A 15,772-nucleotide genomic window follows, 5' to 3' on the forward strand; every position below is an offset into this window, starting at 1 on the left:
GCCCTGCGCAGGAGAGCAGGGCTCCATCACACAGAATAGCTACTTGGGAAGACAAGTGCCATCACTCCAAATGTCTCTCCTCACCCCAGCTTTTATTGCTTAGTGCGATGATGTATGGTATGGGATATCTCTTCAGTCAGTTGGGGTGAGCTGTCCCAGCTGTGTCCCCTCCCAACTTCTTATGCACACCCAGCCTACTCACCAGTGGGGTGGAGTAAGAAACAGAGAGGGCCTTGATGCTGTGTGAGCACTGCTCAGCAGTAACAAAAACATCCCTGTGTTATCAACACTACTTGCAGCACAAAACTAAAACATAGCCCCATATTAGCCACTATGAAAAAATTTAACTCTATCCCAGCCAAACCCAGCACAGACCATATTATTCAGAGGAGTTCCACCAAGACAGAGAAGAGACTTAAACAGAAGGGGGTGGGGGTAGTTAAATATGTACATGAACTTACTATTTGCCAAGTTAAGAACAGGAGCATAAGCTATACCTTGCCTTGATATATGTACACTCATGAGTATGTGTAGTTCTTGAAATATATGTTCAGGAATATATATCCCAATTAGACAGAGTACCTCTAGATAGAGCGCTGTGTGAGCCCACTTCACTGGGGTCAGCCTGCTTAGCTTTGCACGGAGACAAGGCACATTAGCTGATGAATAGCATCAGGCTAATGTAGCTATACTGTTTGTCACTGAAGCTAACATGTCTTGTAGTGTGCCATGTGGACATATCAGCCACCTCAAGGCAAAATAAGGACTCTGAACTTCACTCCAAAGAGTGGATACACCCATGTTTGCACTGAATTACCTTTTGCAGATTGATAAGGGCAAAGTACCTGCATGTAGTTAAATTCCATACAGAAAGGTTTTGGAATCTATCAAGCTTTTCCACAGGGGTTATAGATTGTAGAGAGTACTTCATACATTAAGTAAAATAAAGTCATATGACTAAGAAATAAAGTATCTTTAACCTTGTATTGACTCAGGTGGATTAGTGTGCATTAAGTCTTAGCCTGCAGTGTCCTGAGGTAGAGTCATTTTTTGTACATACACACACACAGCTCCCTACTCAAATCCATTTCCCACCATTCAGAAGTACAATGATAGATAAGACCATGTTTTGGCTTGCTAAACTAGCTTAGATCCCACTATGAAAATAAAAAGGGAGAAAAAAATAATAATCAGAAACCAAGGTTGGTGGCATCTAAGGCCAAAATGTGATGTAGGTTTGCAACAAAAAAGCAAAGCTCTGGCAAATATGGAATCTTTAACCTTGCATTCCTCTGTAGTTTTGACAGGTCAAAGGGTTGAGCCTTGAATTACTCCTTCCCGATGCATTGCATCAACAGAAATTTGTGCTCTTACTCCAGGGTTTCTACTAGGGATGACAAACCAGGTCACCACTCATGACTAAAAGCACAGAGGGTGCTAGTCATTATACACCCCTGTCTAGAACTTGCCATAAATTGAAGTAACAGACAAATACAGGTGGGCACGTGCCAACATTTGATAAAAGTGTCGCTTCGACAGTGGCAAGTACAAAGCTAAACTAACACAACTTCCTAACCATAAGCAAAGCCACACTCTGCAGAAACTACCTCTCTAGCCCATGACATAGGTAAAGTTCACATGAACTTTTGCAGTGGTCTCATCCCTTCCACAATGGAGTAATATCACTTTGAAGGCAGGTTAATCATAGTAGGATGTGACAAGATAAAAAAGGACAGAATACAACTGTGTGAGCATAAAGCCGTTCGAGACAAACGCCACTCACTCACACATTGCAAAGAGACCTGCACAGACAAGAACTCATGGAGGCAGACCTCAGATAGAAGTCCAGGAAAATATGCCACTTCAGAACAAGTCTGATTCCATGCATTTATTTTAGGTCCAAACTAACAGCGGTCACTGTGTTGTGGGTGACCTGTTCGTTATTGCATGTCATTTATAGTTCACTTTTTCAGAATTAGTGGGAAATGGGAAGATTCTCCCACAGGCCCAGTAGCCATCTGGTGCTATTGCTGTACTTCATGAAAAATTCATTGCCACTTTATCATAGTAAGTTATTTCAGAGATTGTAGTGATTTATGTTTTATAAGCAGAATATTTTCTTCACTTTTGATGTTTGCAAATGTGCTTCAGCATCACAGTTCAACAGATTATGTTCTTTCTGCCTTCATCCTGTGGATTTCTAACAGCCTTGAAGGCAGCAGCAGCAGCAGCTGAAAAAAAAAATCAGTTTTAGTAATAGCTTTATAAAATGGATGTCAGAGTAGTCTGTTTTCCCAGGCTAAATAAAGCAAAAAATCATCAGTGCCAGTGAAACATGTCCAGACATTAGGAGTCACATTACAGCTCCAGACTCTCATTCAGTCACCCCAACTTCAGAGCTATCTGTCAAGTAACATGCAGCTTAGTTTGATGGTCATTCTACCTCAGAGAAATTTTACACTTCTGTCACTTTCTACTCACAGGTGATTCTGCACCCAGAAGTGTTTCAGCAAGGTGCACACAGACCATGACAGCTCATATCAGGGCTCATATCAGCAGCCCTGATATGAGCTGCTGTGCTGTGGCTTTGACTTCGAGCACTTAAAGTTTATATGTTTTTTCTTTACCTGCTTTCAGGCTTATATGAATCAGGCCAAAAGAATTCAGGTAATACAGCTAGGCAATTCCTTTAATCAGAACAAGAGTGGTTGTGAGAGTTGGCAACATCTGAAGAGTGGGTGTGGAATATGTCCCCAACAATTCCACACACAACAGGCTGCAATAGGAATGAGCTACTAAAATTGAGAAGGAAGCAAGTGAATATTCATAAATTCTCATCAAAACTAATATCACCTTTAGCAGTCCCTTTTCATATCTGCAAGTACTTTATCAGCCCACACAAGACTTCAATCTCAAGCTCTGCAAGTTACCTCAGACATGGGTATTCATGTATGCTAGGGTACGTTTTTTTTTTGTTTTTGTTTTTTTTAAGGTCTTAAAAATATTGCCTTTACCCAAGGAAAATCCCAAGACAGGTATTTTACTTTGTTAGTTAAAACCTAAACAAATTATATGACAGCCCTGAACAAGCTGATGAGATCCCACAGAAGCACACAAAAAGTAGAAGGATGAATGGAAACAGGAACATTGCCTGAGTATGTACGGATAGTCCTAAGGAGGCAGAAGCTCCCCTGTGGCCAAAATTAGTGAAAAATGCAAGAGGCAACAACAATGGCTTCTCCTGGTACAGAGTCAGCAACAGCAATTTTAAAGAAAACATGATTCTGTTGCTGAATGGACTGTGGCACTGTGAGGCACTGTGAAGCCAGCGAGACTGCTGGCCAGCACCATTGAGACACCACTCAATCACCTTTAAAAGATCACGGCCCTTTCGGAAGGGCCCAAATAACTACATAAAGGCCAAAGTGTCACACTCCTCTTCAAGAAGGATGATCTTGGGAACCCACAAACTTAATCACAGTCCCTGGAAAGACTGAGTACCACATCTTCAAAGCCATTTCTAAGCACAGTAAGGATGAGAAGGTCATGGGGAACCAGCAACAGGGAGTTACCAAAAGGAAGTAGTGCTCAATGGACCTGATCCCTTTCTATGAATAGAAGGGTGACTTTGAACAAAGGCAGAGCAGCAGGTGTAAGTTACCTTAGCTCTAGTGAAACTTTCAGCAGTCTCCTTCAGCATCTAGTTCAGCCAAGTCATAGAGGTATGGCTGGCATAAGGGAAGTAGAGAACTGTCTGGACCATTAGGATGAAAGTATCAGTCATTAAAAGCTCTTTGGCTCCCTTGGAGGAGGGGGATCAAAATAAGGAGGTCATAGAATCTCAATCCTTTTAGATATTCACAACTTGACTGGGCAAGGCTCTGAGGAAATGTACCCAGCTTCAAAGCTGGCCCTGCTTTGAGCAGGGAGTTTGACCAGAAATCCTGTAAGAGTTTCATTCAATGATCTTGAATGCCAAGACCTAGGCTGTTCTTGTCTAGGGAACAGGAAGATATTCAAGTACAGCCTCACGTCAAGTTTCTTTCACCTAAAGGACAGAAGAAATGGCTTGAAGGAGGATTTTCAAAAGGTACTCAGTCCCCCTGCTTTATTTATTTTTGAGATGGAAAGATCCAGTCTCTTGTAGATTCTGAGCAGAAGCCACAAACATGCAGAAAAGATTATTAACTGCCAAGTTTAAAAGAGTAAACTATGCAAACTGCAAAACAGCTTGAGCTTTTAGCTTTCCTGCATTACAGATGACTTCATTGTCAGGCTCTAGTTGTTCTGTCGAGCTAGCTTTGCAGGGAATACCTACACGCCTAAACCAAACAATAGTAGCAGGAGATATGAGACCTCCTATCCTATCATTTCAGTACGGCCACCTCAAGATGGTCTTAGAATCATTTACGCACAAGCCAGTTAGTCAAAGAAGTTCTTAACTTAAAAAAAGCTTCAAGGAGCAGGGAGGAGACTTGCTGCTTTCAGTACAGTTCTTCCCTGCTTAGGAAGAGACCATGGCCTTCCTTCACCTGTATCAATTTTCACACAGTAACATTATTACCAACTCTGTGGCATAAGGCAGGTGGCTGGTTTAGTTAGTTATCACTTTAAGCCGCTGATAAAACATTTCCCAGGGGGGATAGTGGAGCTACTGCACCTGCGTGAATTCTCACAGACTACTAACACCTCTTTCCAAAGTCAGCAGCATTAGCATTCAGCCTACAGAAGTGAGAATAATCCCCTACTCCTCTACTTCCTCCCTGTTTGTCCTCTGGAACTCTTACCCACTCCAGTCTTCAAGGGACAAAAACCATGAATAGAGAGACTTCAGCATGGTTTTCTCAGGCATTTTAAAGTTTACCATTCAAAAAAAATCCCTATAATATTCAAAGCACAGTATTCCTATTGGAATGTATCTAATTTAGATGACAGCACTAGGAAGCCTTAGAAGCCAGAGTTGTCCCTGTGATTTGTTTCATTACCAGTATGCTATAGTTGCACTCCCATTCTGAAGGATGCTGGTCTTACATAAGGTCACATAGCACATCAGCATCTGGTCAGTGCTCTTAGGTTCCTCCCACTTCCCTTCATACTGTATTCCTCCTTCCTACTCATCTAATTTAGTTACAAAACTGAGTATTGACATTTTGGTCTGTTTGCTTAGCCCTTTGCACAGTGATGGGGAGGTCCGAAGGAGGTCTTAAGCACAATGTTCAGGCAAATCAGACAAGTTCGTTCTACTAACTAGGAAAGCACTGCTCCCATTACAAGTTCTTACACACTTTCTTCAGTACTTCAGTCACTCTAACTTATTGCATAGCAAGAGTAATCCAACTGCTGTCCTAATTCTAAGAAAAAAATTCACCAGCAATATTATATGAATTTGCAATAATCTCCCCACACTGTACAACTGAACTCCTCTCTCCAAAACAAGTAAACATGCTGGCTTAGAACAATTAAGCAGTTTGGTCAGTTGCCAACAAAGGACAAGACATTTAAGAGTCAAAAATCTCTCCCAAGGAAAGCTAGTCTTAGCCTTCACTAACCCGAGAATCTGTTTAACTGTCTCCATCAGTGTCAACCATGGTTTCTCAGTAGTATTCCCAGTGCTCAACAAGTTTGGTTAATAGCCTAAAGCTCCATCTGTGACAGGCAGCATTTGCTTAATAAGGAGATAGCCCAGAGGCTTCAGTGGGACTGCTTATTTCTGCTCTTGCTGTAGCAGGCCCCAAACACTTTGTACCATTGGAAAGGAAGGAGATAGGATCTGGTCCTCATCAGCTTATGTGAGCAAGTCTTTCTGCTAAGAGGGAAGAGAACAAGAATTCTATTCAATACCCACTAAAATCAGTGGAAAGTCTCCCATTCTTTTTCTACCCACTTCCCATGCCCCACTTCAAAATTCAAGGCTTGATCCAAGCATATGCAAGTAAGTAAAAGACATGTTTTACTTTTCGCTGCATACATTGAAACAGACCCAGAACTTCAGTTTTGGCTTCTTCAGTTTAGTTCATTTTGTTTTCCCAACCAGAACAAGATGACAATCAGTTTAATAGTTTTTATTGATTGCTGCATGTAGATATTTCAGACTTGTAGTTCATTTTAAAAAAAATATTCTTCAGACAAGTCCTTCCGCACACACAATTTGTTCGTAATATAACTCCAAGGCTTTTTGCAAGAAAGCATCTTCCAGTGCAATGTTTAAACATTCACTTTTAAAAAGGGTCTTAGCTAAATTGAGACTGCTCACAAAAAGATAAATATAGTTTAAGATAAACAGATTCTTACCAGAACATTCAATTACAGTGTTACTGTAGTAACAGTAGTACATACTTGTACTTCATCACAGCCAAGATAAAAATAAGAAGAGGCCAGCTGTCAGGCAAGTGCTGAAGCAAAGTTTTCAGATCACATCCAAAAAGAAGTGGTCACATCAGCTGAGGTGGCATCAGGCACTGTGACTGATGTTTCAGTAACTGACTCTGGTTTTCATTAAGCAAGGAATGCTGATTCATATAATGCAGCTGTCAGGTCTAGCCAGCTAAGCTGCTGCAGAATCATTTCCTCAACCTAAAACTGCTCATGCACACAGTGCTGGACACCATTAGTAGTCATCTGCATCAGGCAGAGCACACAGGATTCCAAGGCTCACACTACAAGCAGTCCAGAGCGAGCCTATTGCACTTTGAGGTATACAGAAAAGACAGATTGCCTCCGAAGCCAGTTTAAGTTCAGCAGCAAAGAGACAATATACTTTTACCTCGCCATCTGAAGGAAACAGTAACCAAAATTAACTCCTTTAAGTGTACTGACCAAGGAAGAGTGTGAAGTCCACAGCTTTCCCAAAATCTAGCTGCATTACCTAGTTTCATTCAGGCTCCTTACTGGCCCCACCTACCTTTGACCCATGCAGTGCTTGGCATTTGTAGGGAACCCCTCAGCTATTACAGCTGCCTGAGCCAGTCCTGTGATGCTGCTGAAAGGACTTTGCCTCCACTGTGACCTGGCACATGCCATAAAGTATGTTGTATGGGGGGAGGTGGACACCCTTTCCTCCCAGGTGCGTCAGGGCCACGCCAAGAGCATTCCAGAGGGTAATAATAGACTTGGTCAACAAATGAGGCTTGGAGACAAGCCCCAGGGTCCACTGTACACAGCCAGGGAGGCAAGCGGTCACAGCTGAGCAGTAACATGAAGACAGTAACAGCTCAAGGGAGAAAGTCTTTGTAGTCACCATTGGAGATGACAGGTCAAGGATGTTAAAAAGGAAAGAGCTAATTTGTTAGGCAGTGACAAAGACTTCTCCATACGTGCAAGTAGCTATAGCTGTGCTAACAAATGCACCGGCACTGGTCCTATACACCTTCAAACACTGTAAACGGAAAGACACTTCCAGATAAGCATTTTGTTTCAAGAAGTGACAATCTTTCCTTTGAAATCAATCTTTTCTAACTGTTTATCACCATTAGTTTATACTATCAGATTCAGATTAGGTAGGATGAGAAAGACCCACTAAGATCACAGACACATCCAAGATGGACTAGTAAAACTGGAAGGTCCTTCCTTATCTAAGATTTCACATTATCAAAAAAAGCATTTGTTGTGGTATAATGTTTTAACTTCACCTACCTCACCAGCATAATTATACCAACACAAGCATTTATTCTCTTGTTATCAAGTCTACAATATCAGTACATGCAACAACACTGCCAAGTTGTCATCCTGCATCAAAACTTTGCCAGGTAAAGTTTCAAAAACAGAAGCAGCACGAAGCCCAGCACATGAGAGGAGAAACAACAAATACAGAGGCAGAACTACATCCTTGTTGGATTTGCTTTTTTAATAACCCCCACCCCCCATCTATGAATGATTGCTGTAGACAGATCGCAGAATGAATGGCTGTATGAAATACTAACAGTGGAATGGTGAGACTTACAGCTGGGGACAGCAAGCTGACAAGTCTCCCACGAGAAGGAGTGAGAGAAATATTCCCAAAGGCAGTACTGATCCCTTACATTTGATCTTATCCCCCCACCACAGTCTACACATCGTTTTTTGGCAAGGTGACAGGTAGATGAAGAACGAGTTTACTTCTCTATCATTGGGATGGTTTGGCATGCTACAAGCAGCACGTATGCTTACAACCACAAAGTCAGAAGGCTTAGCAGAACCACCCTGTTTACTTAAAGTGACGTAAGCCACACAACCATGCCAGCGTAGCCTTTGTTCTTTCCTCCAGCTATCCCTGTTTTTCCTCAATACCCTCCCGCTAATTTCAAGTCTAGCAAATTACTCTGTAAATCCTGAAGAAGGTACTGCATCTTTTCAAAGTCCAAGCGTGGTCTGAGTAGGCACCAAGAAAGTACCTAATCATGATAAACATGAATATAATTGTTGGCAATTGGAACATTCCTAGAAATCCTGCTTTATAAATATATGTATGTTTGACCACTAAGAAATTTTGCTTCAGGAATTTTAGTGTTTTGAAGAAGTGGTCATACTTCACAATGTATATATGAATATCTCTTTACACTAAGGAGTTACCAAACAATTAACAGATGGTGTTATACTATCGTAGGTCCAATTCTTTTCAGTGACGTACATAAAGATGGTGAAGCTTCCTATTGCTTAAGACATGCTACTCACATGTGTAACAAGATTAGGCATCTATTAATCAATTCTATGGAGGATAAATTCCTGATTTGTTAAGTGTGACAGGAAAAAAAACAATTACCTAATACAATAGCAAACTAAGCAGAACATAGCTGAACTGTAAGATATTTGTAGATCACAAGACAGGCAATTAGGATAATCAAGAGAATCATACCAGGTTTTATTACTATATTTTAAGTCTCAGCAGGCTTGTTTTCAGTCATTTCAAGATCGTTTGTCATTCCACTACTCAGACACAGAAATCACAATGAAGTTGGCCAGATATAAAGGCAAGTCACATCCCTCAGCTAAGACAGCATTCACTTCAGATAATGCAGTAGAATGCCACTATCTATTTTTGTCTAAAATATACAAAAAGCAATACTTGGACAAAAGGCTACAGGGGACCAAATATGAGTTGTGATTGTATTTATTAAACAACAAATACATTACAATTATTTTCCATATATAAATAAGCCCAGGTGTCTAGCCCGATGCAAGCAGCTCTGCAGGATGCAAGGGGGTGAGGCCCCAGTTGAGGTCTGGCTGGGCAGGGGAAAGAAGGATGCTGTGGGCTGCCAGCAGTTGCCCTTGTGGCAGCACTGCCAGGGAGGCTAGGGAACCTGCGGTATCCATCAGGGACAGCCCAAGTTCCTAGTGCTCTTGCAATAAGGTGCTAATTTAGAAGGGAGCAAAGAAGAGGCTGAAACTGCCTTAAGCACACACACACCTCTTTAAACCCTAATAAATCCACACACAGGAAACGAGACATGAAAGCAGGAGCTCATCTGTGTACATTCCAGTTTACGTAGTTGGAGATGCCTCAGCAACGAGTCATCCATTCCCATGGGTCAGAGGTGACCAGCAAGACAGACGGATGCTCTCAGCCGGAGCACCTCCTCACACCATAGGGAGAGCACACAAACCATTCCAGGCACCTTGCAAGCAGCTGTTTGGCCTGTCTAGAAGCCCAGATGCAGCAGCCTCCCAGTACACAGGTACTCCCCAGCCCCAGGAGCAGCAGCTGCCTGGCCAGGGAAGGGAGGCAATTGCAAGGCTGTTGTACCTGGAGAGATCAATTGCATCCTCCTCTGTGGTGTTATTAGGTAATCTAATTACTAATCTAAGAATTTGACTGACTGACAGCAGCCAACTCCAACATTACTACATCTTTTAAAGAGTTATTTTTATACATCTCAAAAGCAGCTGCAGCTCACCACTTTCTGAAATGAAAATAAACACCATCTGAGACAATCAAAAAATGTCTCACTTCAAACATTCAATTCAAATACGTAATGAAGTGAATGTTGCTTTTACTTCCAGTTTCATTATGATCACAAGCTTTCATTTATGCCTAAAACTCACCAAGAACCAAGGTGACCAAGATGATTTGAGAAGCTGTCAGCAGAAAATATCACTTTGAAAGATGAATATGAAATTCAAGCACAGACAATTTCACATCATAATTTAAGATGAAATATTGCTTAATACTCAAGTCAGGTATTGTGTATATTGAACAACCCCAAACTAATGGAAGAAACAAAGGTTAAAGATAACGTACCTAGAAATGTCATGCTTGCTCAAGTAATTCCTAAGGTATCATATTTTTCTCCCCAACAGCATTGGTGGAAGGAACAAGAGGGGAAACAAAGAAGCATACGTACCATTAAGATAAAGACCTGCCTGCCTTATGCACCACATCAAGAAACAGTCAAGCAGGCTGAGGTACTGTAGCACGACCCTCAGAACAGACAGTTCCTTGTCCTGAGCCACCATGAGGTCTCCAGGCTTTGTTTCCCAGCCTTCAGAGAAGGATCAAGTCCTCATCCTTCTGACCTCACAAGTCAGGGGAAAGAAAAAAAAAACAAAACAAGACACAAAACCAAACAGAAAATACCACACCACAAAAGAAGCCCACAAATAAAATTTTCCACCACTTCAACTGTCATCACATCTTGTAATTGACCTCACATACTTGCTGGTACCCCAGAAATTATCAAACATAATACAAGGTTTCTGCCTCCTATTTCACTTTTTGCTTTCCAGATAGCAGTTTTGAGGCTTTAAGAAGGCTTACAGCATTAAAGCCCACAAGATTTCCCTGTTCTGCAGAAACAAGCTTGTATTTTGATCATTGAATCAGAGGGTGAAGTATAGCAATTACGTAAAGTTTTCAGAAACGTAGAATCCATGCTGTGAGACTGAAAAAAATGGCATCAGTACACCATACAGTGATATAACAGACGTGAGCATGTGTAGAAAATATTAAAACAGCAATCATAAGAAATCTTTGTAGATTAAGGCAGACACTGTTAAGAACTGAGGTTCACCTCTTACTTCTGCTTAAAGCAATTTCAGCTCTTTATTTTGGTGATGGCAGCCAGCGAGACCAATGACACCTACCTAGGAATCCTTTCAAGTCCATTTTGAAAAGCTGCAAAAAATACTACAAATAAAAGAGTACCATTTTATTGAATTACATTTCATTCATGTTGCTATTACTTAGCAAACATCAAGGCTCTAATTCATAATCCAGTATTCTTCATCAGCAACAGCACTAGTTTAAGGTATTGCCACCATCCAGCCCCATCTTTTGAATCTCTGCACAGCCCCCTCCAGTTGTGCTGGCACGCAAGTCCAGCAGCTGCAGGCTGAACTGATAAGCCGGGAGATAACCCAGATCAGCTCACGTAAGGGCCATAATACAGATGCACAGGCAACTGTCGGCACAACTACAGGATGCAAGGCAACTTTTTGACCAAATACTTCATACCATAAAGATACAGTCAAAAAAATCTAGCTGTTTACAATTTTATTTTTTAAACTCTTCTGCCTCATCCCACAACTACATAGAACTTAGACATACCACTTTAAAAAAAGTCAGCCTTAATATTAGAAGATCTTAATAAATAAATAGACAGACTATATAATTCAAAGGATAAATAAAAACTATAAGTTACTTTTAAGGATCATTAAAAAAACTGATAAGGAAATGCTAATACTGGAAATAACATTCTTAAAGACTGCAAACTTTGGCTACAGGAAAGTCTTTATCCAGATAACAGTCACCTGGGAAAAATCAGTGCTCTGCTGGATTATATCTCTTTCACTTCACCACAGTAAAGAAATTTAGAAGTTGTAATACTTGGAAGCCACAGAAAAATTAAAGAGGAGGCGCTGAAGGAGCTTGCTGTAATGAGACCAGGCACACACTACAAGCCACAGAAGTAGTACTGTGTTTTGTCAAAGGACTAGGAGAAGGTGTCAGGTACCTACTGCCTGGACCAGACCCCTCCACATGCCATGGACAGGCAGTGAGGAACAGCAGACCCATCTCTCCCTCTCTTCCAGAGAATCCTGAGGCAATATCACACCAGCTACGGCATCCAGGCCTCACAGAAGCAGAGGCAGCAGCCCCACAATGGGCTGCATTGCAAGAGTGTTCCACATCCATGAGCTGCAATGGGACCCACTGCTCAGGGTAAGGCTCAGGCTTGGCCCATCCCTGCATTCCCACCAAAGGAAGAGTTTTGCTCCCAACTGGTTATCAGAAGGGGGAAGAAAAAAAAAAAAAAAAAAAAGACAGGCTGGCCACTGCCTGACATTTCCATCTGAACACCTCCCAAAGCAAGAACAATTTATTCTACTCTGCAAACATCCCTAGAACAAGGCCTGCACAGCACTGGTCTCCAGCCCTGCCTGCTGAGGCTGGGTAGAAGCACCACACAAGACATCCACCATGTCCCTAGTGTATTGCAGCCCCTCACACTCATCTGGCTCTTGAGATAAACCCTGAGACAGGACTGCACCTCCAATCCAGTCACCCAGAGGCAGGGGCTTCCTGAGAGTCCCTGTTCCACGCTCCTTTTCCCCGGAGGACAGCATACACCCATCTGTAACCAAGGGCCTCTGCAAACACCTAACAGCCCAAGAGTCATCAGTGGAAATATCCAAACAGGAAACAGAAGAGACATTTACTGCTTTTTCCATGCCAGCTTCAGCAGAAGCTAGATCATTTCTCCAAACCAGCATGAAACAGAACAGAGCACCAGGGTGCACAGGAAGATAAGCACTGGCACCTACCATCAGCAGCAATAACCACCCCGCTACCAGTCTTTGGAAGAAACAAATATTACTGTTTGACTCTTATCGTTATGCAATAGCCTATGTCAGAGCGACTTTAATCACTTTCCCCAGAAGAAATTTTATGAGCAGCGTGGCACACTTGGGAGCCTGCCGAGGTCAGACGAAGCCTTTGGCTGGTCAGGCAGGGGAGGGCAATGTGGATGGCATTGCTCTGCAGGCCCAGAGACACCAGCGTTGACAGTTTCTGGCTCTAGACACCACTGACAACTAACCAAAGAAATGCAGCAAAGGGCTCTTCAAATACAGTAATAACACATTAGTCATTAGTCTCCCTATCAAAATATTTCTCAAGAGATCTTATCCTGTTTTTACATTCCTTATGGAAGAGTAGCAAGGTTATTGCAATACCCTCGGTATTCCATTTGAACTCTATTAAAGGCGACAAAGAGGGAGAAAATTCAGTAGTCTGCTTGGATACAGGAGTATATGAACCACAGCAAGATTTAAAGCGAGCTTTTCAGAACCACAGTATGGGACACATGTGGAAACATGCTAGAGTCCAACACCATTGCTGTAGGGACAGGAGTCTGCAGCACAGGAGGGGGAATAAACACATAAGTTGAATACCCATTCTCATTGAGCTGCTGTTGGCACTGTAAGAGCTATTGAGTGCACAGAAAATGCACTGGTTTGAGGATTCCCACCACCGAGATGGGCAAAACAGACTATGAAATCCCAAGTGAGCCCAGAGCTGCTACAGTTTGTTGAAAGGAGTGTTCTCAGCTGCTAGCACACAAATCTTAGCTTTGCAACAAAAAGTAACCTGATACCTGTATCAACTCAGCATGTTGAATAAAAGGAGCTCACCGGCCCTGTTCCAGAGGGCATCCTACTGCTGAAGGCCACCAAACTGAACAGTTTGAATAGAAGGAGTACTGGTATAGTTCACTTTGCACCCAAAAAAAAAGCCACATGCATGACACCCTGTGAAGTATTACTATTACCAAACAAAACCTGGAGTCATTTGTTTACTGAAGGCCGTTTATTAGAAGGCAGTTACTAGGGTCAAATAAACAGATATGAGAAGAGTGTCTATAATTAAGTTTAGCTTGCACCTATGAACTAGTGTTCACAATCATGCTTGATAGTGCTCTTTTTTTAATGTATAATGTCTTCAAAAGGCAGTTGTATTTTCTTGCACACTGTATTTTTTGGGGTTGTATTTGTTTTAAGTCTTTGTTCATACATCTCCACATTTCAATATGCAATAATTATCACGGCAGGCTCAAAAACCACCAAAAAATCCCTAAACAATGGCACAGCAACCTACATTACTACACATGTTAAAAAGGAGATGAACACTTGCCAGGTTCCCATCCCAGGAACATGGAAACTCCTCACCACTCTGCCCCAAACATCCAGACGTAGCCCTGTTGGTCCCCTAATCCTCTGCAGGATCATACCCCTGCACCACTCTCCTCTTCTTCAGGACTGGAAATTCTCTCTACCTTACTAAATTCAGCACTAGTAAGTGGTTGCACTATGTTATGCATTATTAATTCACTGTCACAGGCCCAAAAAACAATAGGTAAATGCTTTCTATGCACTACTGTGGTGAAAGAGAGAAAGCAAGCTAACAGGCACAACACAGCTTTTCAGCAGCAGTCTCAGTCCCAGCTTAGATGTCTTCACAACCCTGGTTTAATCCACACAATACACAGAGTGAACAGGATGTTTACAGAAACAGATAATATCTGTTTTGGAGTCTACATAGAGTTATTTTCTCACTAGAGATAACTGATACAACATCATAGCACCTGGTCTCACATCAGAGATAACAAGCCTTCAAGGAGGTACACCATTATTGTGCTTTCACATGATGATATAGGCTGATAGCGGGGATGCAGATCTCTCACTAAGCCTGTGCACTAGCTTTCTTTTAAGATCAAACAATACCTCAGCAAAATAAAGTCTCACACTTTTCCCCCAGACTACACAAGTGCACCATATACTCAGTTCAGTCATCCATTAAACACCAAAGCTCATAGCACAATACCATAAGATCTCTACATTCTAGGTCTCTTCCTTCCTCTACTACACCTCCCAGCACATCAGTTTGGCTTCCTGAAGAAATAAATTACACATACCCCAGAGCACAGGCTGTAGTGCCTTTTGAAAGCTTTAACCAACAAAGAGTATGACCATAAAAGATACTTAAAAAGAGTATTAAATTATTACAATTTTCATAACACAGGGACAAGAGAGACCCTTTATCATACCCCCTCCTAAGTGAGTGCTTTCTCATCAGAAGACTGTCAGTTACTCATACCTTGTCAGACAGAAGGAAACCTGGAGACACCAGAGCAGTTCAGAATTTCCTTTGCTTAGAGAACTCCATATTCACATCTTGTTTCTTGCTCAGGTCACCCCTAAATACCAGCTAGCAAACTTTCTTTTAACAGATCCCTCTCATCCTTTAACAACTTCAGCCTGATTGCTGGTAGCCTTTCTATAGTCACACGAGAGTGACTGCAACTCCCAACAGCTGCAGAAGCGGGCACAGGTGTTGCTAGACCCAGTTACAGTATCAAGGAGAAGGTGGGGATTTACTGAAGTTTTCAAAAAAGAAACATGAAAGTTTACTGTCTAAAAGCTTTTCTAGATGGCAGTTTTGTCGCACAGTTCTACAGCCTTATCTCACTCCCACTGAATTCAATGAAAAAGCTACCTTTGCATACACAAGTGGTTTGATTGATCCATAAAACACTGCAAGAGGAAGTAATTTGGTTTACTGACTTCTCTAGCGAGAATATCTGGACTGTGGAATGTCATGCTTACTCTAAATAAAAGCTCTCACTTCACTTTTTCTTAATATATACTATTTAATATACTGGTCTTTGTATTTTCCTTCTACAAATGGTGTGGTCATTGCCCTGCACCCAGGAGACCTGGGGTGGCTTTGCTAAGGAAAATCGCTGCAAGAGCCTCTCAGCTGCTGTAGATTGACACTGATTTCAAATGGCAGACACCT

This window comes from Opisthocomus hoazin, chromosome 4 (assembly GCF_030867145.1).
Source record: "Opisthocomus hoazin isolate bOpiHoa1 chromosome 4, bOpiHoa1.hap1, whole genome shotgun sequence".
Classification (NCBI taxonomy): domain Eukaryota; kingdom Metazoa; phylum Chordata; class Aves; order Opisthocomiformes; family Opisthocomidae; genus Opisthocomus; species Opisthocomus hoazin.